We start from the raw sequence: 12645 nt of genomic DNA, 5'->3' as shown, positions 1-12645 counted from the left end.
TGGCAAGTCAGTAACAAAGGTTATGGTACATGATAAATAATTGTAATACTTTGCATCTCTATAAAAATGTGCAGTCTTTCTAAAGAGATTTTTGTTGTTGGTTCCACTTCAGATGGTAGTAGATTATCTCCATTGTGTGCATTTAGAATATTGACATCCCTGTTAAGATTAAAAAAGTAAATCCAATAACTCTCCAAATTGTGTTAATATTGGCTATATTCTCAGAAGAAATTAGCATGAATTTTAGTTTAAGTTAAAAAGTATTTTCAAAGGATGGCTTATGTGCAAGTGGTGGCAATGGTGCTTGAAGTAATTAGGGTGTTTAACAACCATGCAGAAAAAACTGCTAATTCTTCTTATTTTTACCCACAAAGATGGGAAAACCTGGAAAGTATTTGAATCACAGACATATTGGGGCATTTTTGGGGGAAAAAAACCATGGTATCAGATGTCTTTGCAAAAATGATTTCCTAAGTCCTTTGGGTTTAAGAAGGTCATTGTTTTGAACTTATAGAGGATTTAGCTTGAAAAATGGAGGTCAACTGATTCCTGAGGAGACTTTAGTTTCTGGAGAGTAGTTTATGCTTTTCTTTAAATGCTTTGGTTATAGTATTATCCTGTTATTGATGTATTGACTCTAATGACTTCTGATGACTCGATGTTTTTATATCTATCTATATATATACGATATATATTTCATGTGTATATATATTTATATTATTTTGCAGTGAATCCAACTTATTTTCAAATGTGAATGAAATCCACAGTTTGGTTAGTCTGGGTTACCTTTTTGTTTTGCTAAAATTGAGTTTGCTAACCTTTCTCTGGGGAAAAAACCTGCAGCATTTGTTTCTTCAGCTCTATTCCTGTTATTGTTCTGCCCTGTGAGCTTTGCCTATAGCATCGGTTTCTGCTTCCCCCAATCCCACCGAGTATAAGTGTAACAGAGACAGGTACATGTTGGTGGATGTTTTGTGTTTGAACAGTTGAACACCTGGCTACTGGTGTGCAGGTGCCCAGAACTCTGGAGAAGGGGCTTTCATTTAAGACAAACAAGAAGAATATGTGCAAGTTGCAGATGAGGGCTTGGGTGTTGGACTTGAGATGTTTCTGTGTTCAAAACAATAAGGAAATGTGAGTCCCTTACAAGTCAGGGACTGAGTAAAGTGCTGGTCAGAGTATTTCTGGAAAATTTCTTCACTTACATAATGGCTTCTGTATTTGTTGGCCTAAATGAGTCTACTATATCCTGTTTAGTTATGGTCCTCAATTTTCAAGGATCACAAAGGGTTTTATACAGATGGTACCAAAGTGATCACTTCTCATTATGGTGAAATTAAGCTCTAATATGCTATATATCAAATAAATAACCTGTCCAATGCCATCACCACAGTTTAGAATGAGAAATGAATTGCACTTTGCTAAAAGTGTGCTCCCATGTTCATTTTCCCCAAATTTGACAGTCTGTACATTTTAAGCAATAATTAATCAAAATAGAAAGTATTAAGAGAACACTAAGTGTCAACTGAGTGTTTACCACATGTTCACCATCATATTAGATGAGATGTGGGAGAAGAAACATGAATGGCTGAATACTTAGTAACATCACAGAGAGGCCAGTTTTGACACAGGAAAGAGAAGTCAGTGCAGTATCCTGGGGAACCCAGTGGTGAACTAGTACTACCCTAGCTAGACTCATTGCTTCCAATGAGTTATTGACATTCCATAGCTAAGGGGAGAAGTAAATAGACCTTACTTTCTAGAAGTTGAGCCCTGTGTTCTTTTGGGGAGAGATGGCTCATCCGGATGATGTGGCATCAGTGGCACATACCAGTATCTGTGTGTACTTCCCTGCCCATCCCCCTCCCCCATCAGACACTACACCACAGATGGCACATGTTCATCTTGTGGTGGTGAAGGGTTGACATCAAAAGCAAAGAAACCCTTGAAACCCATCCCTCTCGGCCCACAAGAGCAGCTTCTCTCCACCACAGCAATGAAAGCCGGAGATAAGAGGGGCATTCCCACCACTGTACTCTCTTGTGGGCAGCTGACAGTTAATGCAGGTGGGCGTAAGGGGGTGCCTGTCTTTTGAAGGTCGTCTGTTGAACTAGAAGGCCACGTCCCTGGGGTCAGTGCCCTGCTTTGGCCCAGGAGCTGCTCTGAGAGTAACCAGGTGGTGAATCCCTGCCCGTATTTTCAGAAGATCAGAGGTGGCTGTCAAGAATCCCTCTATCATGCAAAGGCAAGGTGGTGAGCCTTTGCGATGAGTGGCCGTTGGAGGGGCCACCTTGATGCTTGTTTTCTCAGAGGTCAAATTCGATTGCTGAACAGCTGGCTCATCTACCTCCTCCCATCCCTCCCTAGATGGGAGGGAGGCTGGCGCTGTTCAACTCAGGGTGAGCACAGCTAAAGTGCAGAAGGAGAGAAGCAAGTGTGAAATGAGTCTGCCATTCACCAAGCAAATGTCATTTTGCTTAAATTGGACTCTGCTATTTTATCTTGACCCACAACCCAACGCAACTCATTGTAATACATTATCACATACAAGATAGTTGGCTCATTAATAATACCCCAGGAAGGAGACAGGGGTAAACAATGAAAACTCCCACACATTAGCACCATAATGTACTACAATATTTTTCCTTCTTTTCATCAAAATCCTCCATGTAATTAAATCCCAAGTAAGTCAGCAAACAAATCCCTCAGCTTCTTTTATTGCACTTTTGTTTTTTGGAGTGAATTTGTTATTTTTCATACTAGGTAGCAACTAAGCGCAAGCTTCTGGCTGGCTCTGCAAGTTTTCCTACAGACAATAAATATTTATTGAGTGCTTCTGATAAGCAGGGCACTGGCACTCTGGAGTTGCAGCAGCAAAGACAGAACGCGTATTGCTGATAACTGCTGTGAGGAACGCCAACCTGGATGAAGTGAAAGAGAGCATTTGGGTGAAAAGGGAAAACCTCGTTAAGGAGGTTACAGGTAAGCTGAGACCATAGTGGCAAGATGGGGTCAGGCTTGCAATGACCAGGAGAAAGTGTGTTCCTTTTTGAGCCAATAGCTAGGACAAGACCCTAAAGTGGGAAAAGCTTGGTGACCAGAGAAACATAAGGAAAGCCTGCGTGGCTGGAGTGTAATGAGAGAAAGCAAAGGTGGTTGGAGATAACTGAGGCAGGTAGGGGGGTCCTGAGATTGTATGACACTGGAGGTCATGGTAGGGAGTTGGATTTTAATCTCTGTGCTATGGGAAGCCATGGAGGTTTTTTCTGAAGTCTTTGATGTGCTTTATATTTTAAGAGATCAACTCTGCTTGCTGGTGTTGAGATGGAGTCAGGAGAAGAAGCAAGATGACCCGCTATGTGGCTGGTTTTGCAGTCATCCAAGTGGGGGATGATGGTGGCTTGGGTGTTAATAGTGAAGGTGGAGAGAAGTGGATGGATTCAGGACCTATAGTGGAGATGGGGTTGATGGGACTCAGTGAGGGATTACATATGGGGAGGCTGAGTGGATGAGAAGACTTGAGGCTGAATCCTAAGTTTTTGCTTCACAGTTTTCTCTTCCAACCTCTGAGGGTTAAAGCTAGGATTAAGAAAAACATGTTGATGGGGGGTTGAGATGTGTCTGGAATTTCCAAACATAACACTATGATATTGTAAGAGGTTTCATTCTTTATGTAATATCATCTTTCTGACTTGTGATACTTCTCAAGCCAAGTGCTATTTTCCCTCTTTTCCAGTTGAAACCTATGGATTATTTAATTACACTATCACTTTGCAATAGCCCAGCCTCATTCTCATTCATCTCAGCAACTGAAAGAGGTTTTAAGCCAGTCATGTAAATATCAGTGGTGGCCACAGCACCTAGCATAGACCTAGAAATTGCCTAATAAATGTCTGGAATTGAATTGAAAAGGGATTTAGGGCAACGCCTCTCTGTGTGGTCTGTAGTCCCACGTGGTTCTGTGAACTGTTTGTTACAAGTCCATGGCAAGAAAAGTCTGGAAATAAGAGCAAACATTTAGAAGCTTTTATAGCAAATTGAAATTGCTGTGACATCCAAGCAGCATTTCATTTTTCCAGTAATTTACTTTTATTCTGTTTTATAAAATAACCATCTAAGATGTACTGGAAATTATCAGACAAAAAGACGAAACTGGGTTTTCACACCCAAACAGTTTAAGAAGCACTGGTTGAGGACAATAGACAATATCATTGCCTTTCCAAGGAGAAAAGTGTGGTGATGTCACGTGACAGGTCAGGTATTAGGGGGAAAGAGCTGGTTCTTGCTCTTTCTTGCTTTGGCTACTTCCAATCACAAGTGGGTTCTGGTGTGTCCAGGACTCTCCTGATGTATGTAACCTCTGAAATGCTGAAACAGGAAGCGAGTGAAGGAATTCCAGGAGTGTGCATTGTGTGGAAGAGTGAAACTGAGCTTGAATAGATGATTGAAAACCTATGTGTGAACAGGGCCAATTTTATCTGTTTCCCCTCTATGAGCTGCTCCCAAGGGGCAATTTGAAATTGGTTTTGCATTTCAGAAAGCCATAAAATGTGGAGTTGGGAGTAGTTCCATTCCCTCATTTTACAGATAAGTAACTCATATCCTAAGGATATGTTTTGAGGGGAAAATGTCTCGTAGGGCCCAGGAGCCAAGGATAAAGGGCACTGGCTGATCTTTTCCACCCCAAACCAAGCCGAGCTTGTGGGTGATTTTGCACAAGGCTCATTTTTCAGTGTTGTGATTTGGACCAACTTTCTTCATAAAACCACATCTCTGTAAAACTGGAGCCTGGGAACCCATTTTTAGCCTCTTGTTTTGACATAAACCAAAGTTCTGTTTAGTTGTAAATTTGGGCTGGAAAAATACAACCACGTGCTCTAACAGCTTTCCTGCGTTTGCACATCTGTCGTTGGAAATATTTGCCAAGGAAACTTCATGAGGTGCCTTTCACGAGGAAACCAAGCAACCCGCGTGATTGGTCGGCACCCCGTCTTTGTCCATTTCCAGTAGGATTTTTACGAGCATTTAATTGTTTTATTGAGGGTCGTCAGGGCTTAGCAGGTAAGAGGATGAGTTTGGGGGTCAGGAGGAACAGAGTTTGAGTTCAGCACACATTAGTTGGGTGATCGTGTGAATAATGTCAGCTCTATCGGTTTAATGTACCCTTCTTCCAGTGGGGGTAATACTACCTACTTCACAGCGTTGTGTGGTTAAAAAGGGGTGATACATATGAGCACTTAGCATGGTGCCTGGCACAAAATAATGACTCCATAGTGGGTTGTTGTAGGCAGATGTTATCTGATGTGGGAAGGGGGTAATGAATGCAGAGGATCAGGTGAGGAGGTGGGCTGTTCAGTCAAGTCCAGTGTGAGGACCACCTGTTTCTCCAACATGACAGCACAGGCCAACTCTCCAGAGCTTGCTAGGTACTGAATGGGGGAGGGAGGACACCAGAGAGGAGCTGCTGGTCCACGAATACCTTCATCTGCTGGTGGACTTCCTCCCAAGCAAGGAATTAGAAGTGGTGACATAATGCATCCGGGAGATCTGAGCGAGCCTGAGCTTCAGGGCATGGGTCTCCATCCCAGGGGCTCACTGTGGGAAAGAAGGATGTGGGTGTGTCTCAGAAAGTCGGTCACAGCAGAAGACACTGAGCCAAGTAGAAATGTTAAAGGCAAGACAATGAGGATGACGGAGATGTGGGTTAGAAATCAAGACAGATGCCAGGCCAATTACTGGCAAAAAGGAAGTCAGGTCTCTAAGGAGAACAGATGTCTATGGCCAGGATTTGAATCTGGTGAGAGACTCTTGGTTTCTAACCCTCATGTCAGGGAAGACAATGTTTCATTAAGTGGAGCTGGGTGAGCACATCAGGCTTCACCAGCAGGCATGGTTTGGGGCAGATTTCTTAGCTTCTCTATGTCTCATTTTCTTAAGGTATAAAATGAGTTAAGTCCTACCTTGCAGACTTGTTGTGAGGACTAGAGAAAATGCATATCAAGCGTCTAGGACAGTGCCTGGTATGTGCAAGATGGTTAAAATGGTACCTGCTATTTTAATCTATTAGTGCCTATTTTGGTTCCTAAGGATACAAAAGTCCCTAGAGATTGAGTGGGGCAGTGCTTTCAAAGCTCAAGGAAGGAAAATGGTTTACTTAGACCAACATTTCCAAAGGTGAGTTCGTTAGAATATCAAGGCCTTGAGATGCTCTATAATAAAAAGCTTCTATGGTCAAATGTTGAAAATACCTCCCTTTGGAATTTCAAATTGCACATGAGAACATTAAAGGCTCTGAGAATTACTGCAGTAAAGGAAGATCATTTTGCTTAATCTTGTATGGAGCATTTACCAAACCTCACTGTCTTTTTTCTTTTTCCTTCCTTCCTTCCTTCTTTCCTTTCTTCCTCTCTATAACCTTCCCTTCACTCTCTTTCTTTTCTTCCTCTCTCCCTCTCTTGTTCTTTCCTTCATTTCCTCCTTCCTCCTTTCTTTCTTGTTTCCCTTCTCCCTTCCCTTCCTCCTCTCTCTTTCCCATCTGTCCCTCCTCTACCCTCCCCTGCCCTTCCTGTTACCCAGAACACTTCTAAGCTTTGAAGTGTTTTGATTAAGGAACACTAAGACCTACTTTGAATGTCTGAATAATCCAATAATTATAAAATTATTTTTTACAAATAATTATAGATTATTACTTAATATAATAAAATCTAATAAAGTCATCTAATAAAATCCTTGTAGTTTTCCATCTTATTTAAATATAAAAAAACTGCCTAGAGAATAATGTCCAGTCTTACTCTTTGTCAATAGGTCCAAAAAATAGCTTTCTCTTTTGTGGATTAGCGTGAATCTGACTGGATTTTCTAGAGCAATTCTCAAACTCTAATGTGCCTGCAAATCCCTCAGGGAAATTGTTAAAATACAGATTATAATCCAACAGTCCTGGGGTGGAGCCTGGAATGATTCTAACAAGCTCCCTGGTGACGCTTGTTAGAAAAGCAGAGTCTCAGGTCTCCCCCTACATTTACTGAGTCAAAACACATACTTTCACAAGATCCCCAGGTGATTCGTATACACATAAAAGTTTGGGAAGCACTGGTCCATCAGGGTTTCTCAAATCTTAGCTCCATTGATATTTTGGGCCTGAGAATTCTTTGCTGCGGAGGCTGCCCTGGGCACTGCAGGAAGTTTAGCAGCATCTCTGGCCTCTGCTCACTGGACACCAGTAGCATTCCCCTTCCACCTGTGACAAGCAAAAATTCCTGCCCGAATTGACGAACATGCTCTGTGGGGCCAAACTTACCCAGCTGAGAACTACTAGTCTAGATCCGTCAGACTGTCTCATATTTCTGTTCCTGGGCCACTTGGAGATTCTTTTTTTTTGTTCTTCCTGTTTAGTGCCTTGTTTTTTGGGGTTGTGGTTTTTAAATTTTTTCTTATTGAGGTATAATTGACAGATAACATTATATTAGTTTCAAGTGTACAACACAGTAATTCAATATTTGTACATATTTTGAAATAACCACCACAAATTAACATCCACCACCATACACAGCCAGGATTTTTTTTTCTTGTGATGCGAAGTTTTAAGATCTATTGTTTTAGCAGCTTTCAAATATACAATACAAAATTATTAATATAGTCACTGTGCTGTACACTACATCTCCATGACTTATTTATTTTACAAGTGGAAGTTTGAACCTTTTGACCCATTTGGAGATATTTTAAATGAGATAACTAAGTGATAATCTCACTTAAAATAATAAAGTTGCCCATCCATAGTTCCCAAAGCTGATCCACATCAGAATCGCCTGAGGGAAGATTTGCAGATTCTGACTCATTAGGACTGAGGAGAAGTTTAGGAACCTGTATTTTTTTAAAAATAAAGATAATATTTTAGACTTAGGTAACAATTTGTGCCAGACACTGTTCTAGGAGCTTTACCCACATTAACTCATTTAATCCTTATAAAACCCTATAAGGTGGATACAGATGTTATCTCTATTTTACAAATGAGGAAATCAAGCCACAGAGTAACTTCTTAAGGTCACAGAGCCAGTATTAGAAACTGATGGGGTGTGAGGGTGGTGTCTGTCTAGAGGGTAGCACTCGGGAAAAGTGTTGCAAGTGCTGGCGGCCTTGGGGATGGTAGGTATGGGGATTGTATAGCCCAACTCTCTCACCCTCTGGGTGGTTATCCATTTCACTTGGAAAGATTGGGCCGCTGACATTTTCAGGGCTATTTCCTTATGCTAAGATTATTGCATTCTTCATTTTTTCTGGGCATGGTAATATAGTTGTCCATTTAGGGCATTTTGACTTATTTCCCCCAGTTGACTTTTATTGCCCTTCTATTTCCTATTATCTCTCCTCTGCCCCCTGTGAAGTGCTTGCCTTTATCAGACAAATGCTTCTATTTTTTTTTTATTTTTAATTAATTAATTAATTTATTTTTTGGCTGTGTTGGGTCTTCGTTTCTGTGCGAGGGCTTTCTCTAGTTGTGGCAAGCGGGGGCCACTCTTCATCTCGGTGCGCGGGCCTCTCACTATGGCGGCCTCTCTTGTTGCGGAGCACAGGCTCCAGACGCGCAGGCTCAGTAATTGTGGCTCACGGGCCTAGTTGCTCTGCGGCATGTGGGATCTTCCCAGACCAGGGCTCGAATCCGTGTTCCCTGCATTGGCAGGCAGATTCTCAACCACTGCACCACCAGGGAAGCCCAATGCTTCTATCTTGAGTCTCCAAATAGAGTGAAGGAAATGGAAATAATATGTATGTCCTAGTGACACTTTATGAAAGAAGAAATAGTTATTTTTAAAGACCTAGAGTTTAAATGATTAACATTAGTGTAACTAACACAGTTAGTATATTACAGATAATTTTAATTTATTTTCACCTTACCTGATGCAGAATGATGGTATTAAAGCTATGATTAATTCTATGGTGACGGCTGAATTGTGGGCCACATGAAAATAAGATGAAATTTTAAAAGACCTTAATGTAAAGTCCTTCACTTAGATCCAGACATCCAAGGACACAAGTTTCTAGAAGTATTTCCTGGAGTCATTTCTAGAAATAAAGCTGTTTAAAAAATTAGAGCTAGCATAAATTAGCATTCACTATATTTCGGGCACCGTTATAAGTTCTTTAAATATTTGAGCTCATTTAGTCTCTCCAACAACCCTATGGATAGGTACTATTATTACTGGAAGCTTACAGATGAGACCATTGAGGCACAGAGAGGTTGCATAACTTGCCCAAAGTTGCACAGCTGAGAAGTGGCAGAGCTGGGATTCTAACCCGGGTGTCCTGGCTCCAGAGTCTGGGCTCTGAACCACCCTTTTGTGTTTTTGCTGGGATTATATCAACTCACTGTGGTTATATTGGTAATCCGGTGCTGACCAGAATCTAAATTATCATTTTCTGTGTCCTTCATTAATTAAAAAAAAAATGGGGAACAAAGGATTGTTAATAAACGCTATTAGCTTATTATTAGTTATTAGCATGATGTTTCAATACATCGACTCCATGGAGGTTCGGGGAAGGGTATGATAAAAAGAATCCTTAATTGTGGAGATATTGGGCAAACGTGGGTGATGACTGCTCATGGGACCATAATGTTGCCCTTCTGCAATATTTCTATGTCGGAGGGGGGTTCACTGGAGGGACTCAGGAGTAAATTTCAGGGGCCATGGCAATGCGAACATAGAGACCTGGGACTGGGAAAGCTTTTACAATCCCCATTTGCAATGGAGGCATCTGTGTCTGCTGTCTCAATAAGGCTCTTTCAATAGAGGGGACCAATCCTCTTTATGGAAGTGAATATTGCAGGTGAACAGTTTTGTTTTGTTTTCCCAGGGAATCCAAGACGAGCAAACATGGCCAGCAATTTTCTCTCCATAACTCTACCTGGCCTGTTAAAATACACAGCTCTAAGCTTTACTGAAAGAACATGTTTTCATCATTTTTTTTGCCCTCTTCTGACTGTTCAAAGGAATTCTGGCCAAGAGTTCCAGGAACTCTGAATGTAGCTCCTCCAGGTCCATAACAAATTCACTAAGTGCCCCATTGTCCCCTGTAGCCTGGGTGCTGTTTTTGGTGGAAAGTGTAATCTCCTTTGAAGAGTGTTTTTCAAAACTCTGCTGAGTTATTTCGGAAAACCCAGTCTTTTAGAATCCTTATCTGAAACATTAAAAAAGATATGAAAATCAATTAACTTCACATATGAAAAAATTCTTCATATGGTTTATCTTCCTTTACATAGTTTCTTGATTATGTTTGGAAGTAAATTGCCTTGATTATAAATTGGATGGGAAGGAATGTCTTTTAATTAATTTGAAACATGCTGTCATGATGCTGATTTGTACTATAGAATGAGAAATTGAGTTGAAAGCTATAAGTCGTTCTGAGAGGAGTGAGCTGCAGTTGTATTTTTATTTTATTTTTGGCTGAGTGGTGGACTCGGAGCTCTGCTTTCTTAAAGGGACAAACTGGAAAATCTGTCCTTTATTTGGAAGTCAGGCTGAGCTTTATTGGCTTTTGGTTGCATGAGAATTTGTGAGAGCATTTTACAAACTTCTCCTGTTTTCTTTCTTTTTTTAAAAAACGATAACAAGAAATTACCAAGGTCATAAGCCGAGACACTGGCAGCTACAAAGAAGAACTTTGAATGACAGAGCAATTATGTAACAATCTCTAATGGCTACACTTTATTAAGGGTATTATCTCATTTAATTTTAACTCACTTTAAGCTGCGGAAACTTCTCGGAGAGGTTGAATAACTTAACCAAGGTCACTCTGTTAGTTCACAGTTCAGCCAGATCTGTTTGATTTCAAATCTGTGCTCTTAATTGTTCAGGTCTTGGGATCTTAGGAATCTGGGGGCTTCTTGTATGATTAATGGTCAATGCTAAATTGCTAACATTAATCTTAAGTGGTGTAAATAACAAAATATACCTTGTAAGATATATACGATGGTTGTATCCGCTTGGCTATACAAAATGGTGAGATTTCGTATAGAAATCTATATATATATAGATATATATATATTTATATTTACGAAATATATATATTTCGTGGATGGTTAGTCTATAGGTCTACCTGTGAGTTTTAATGTAGGGACTTAGATACCAGATAGCCTATTGTTTGTTTGCTCATAATTATCTTAGCATGATGGTATTCAAATTTAGGGTTGATAAAAGATTTAATGTAATAGAAAGTATTATCGATCTTTATTATGAGGCCATTATTCATTGCTGTGGCATTCTATAAATGTACGTAAAATTATAGGAAGTATTTATATCTAGGATTTAAAATACATGTGTAAAAAAAAAGAAACAATATGACCAATGACCAAATCTCTGAATATTTTGCTGATAGAAATAGATAATGTGGATAAGGTACGGGGATGAATTTACACCAATGTCAAAGACACACATTTTTTAAAAAACATTTTATATCCTTGCTTTGGAAATCACTGGAAAAATCCTGAACTGTTTTTGTTTTTTTCTTAACAGAAGCCATAGTTTTAAAAGAAGACTTACTCCATCCAAGGAAACTTTTATAGATGACAGGAGGGCCTGGAGTTATAGGTATGTTATCAAACCAGATGTTTACTATACTTTGGGACATATTGAAAAGATGTTTAAACATCTTCCAAAACCTGTAATTGATTAATACATGAGTTACATAATCCTCATTTTTTAGATGGAGAAACCAAGGTCTATAATAGTTAATCAATCATGTTAAAGATTATCCAAAATATTCCAGAATTATCCCTCCTTCCTGATGTTTAATTGCTATTTGTTTTTTTTTCAATTCAAGACAATTAAATGGTATTCAGATGGGTTTAATTCTTATATTAATTCCATGGTGCAACATTAAGATATTTTAAAAATCACAAATGTACTAATTATTCAATACAGAAAGTTTGGAGTATAAGAAAAAAAAGACATAGGAAATACAAAATCTCCTGCCAACCCAGAAAACTTCTCCACAAAGATAGAAGAGAAAAAAACAGTTTTATTAACTGAACGAGCATTAAACCAGAACCTGATGCACATCCATTAATGCAGGGAATCCATTAAGAGATTACAAAGACAGAAAGAAATCTCACCATTTTGTAGCCAAGCGGTACAACCCGTTCCATACACGTTCTCAAGATAAATGATAACTAGTACTCAAGTAAGAGGACTTGACAGCACTGTTTGCCACACGTAGTTCACTATAATTTTGCCTTGTAGTTGGGATAACCATCTGTGTTTGCTAGTTGCCTTTATCCAAAGGAAAAGTAAATTTCTCATACTTCATGACAAGAGGTAAGTTTGCAAAATGAATCCTGGAAGGTAGGCTCCTGTCCTCCCAGGAGACTGAGAGATAGGGGCCCTATCTTTCTTTCTTTCTTTTTTTTTTTAACATCTTTATTGGAGTATAATTTCTTTACAATGGTGTGCTAGTTTCTGCTTTATAACAAAGTGAATCAGCTATACATACACATATATCCCCATATCTCCTCCCTCTTGCGTCTCCCTCCTTCCCTCCCTATCCCACTCCTCTAGGTGGTCACAGAGCACTGAGCTGATCTCCCTGTGCTATGTGGCTGCTTCCCACTAGCTATTTTACATTTGGTAGTGTATATATGTCCATGCCACTCTC

The 12645-nt window shown here is 39.8% G+C and overlaps 1 long non-coding RNA gene across 1 annotated transcript in view; it reads right to left on the bottom strand.

Moving 5' to 3' along the window:
* The window catches only part of LOC309606585, a 257753-nt gene extending 245560 nt beyond the window's left edge, over positions 1 to 12193 (bottom strand). Inside the window, exon 1 of the long non-coding RNA XR_014231965.1 lies at positions 8513 to 12193. This is a non-coding gene — a long non-coding RNA (uncharacterized lncRNA). The remainder of the gene's footprint in view (positions 1 to 8512) is intronic.
* Positions 12194 to 12645: the final 452 nt, after the last annotated feature.

Source organism: Balaenoptera borealis, assembly GCF_965194805.1.
Source record: "Balaenoptera borealis genome assembly, chromosome: 11".
NCBI classification, from domain to species: domain Eukaryota; kingdom Metazoa; phylum Chordata; class Mammalia; order Artiodactyla; family Balaenopteridae; genus Balaenoptera; species Balaenoptera borealis.
This window is presented reverse-complemented; position numbering and strand designations above follow the sequence as displayed.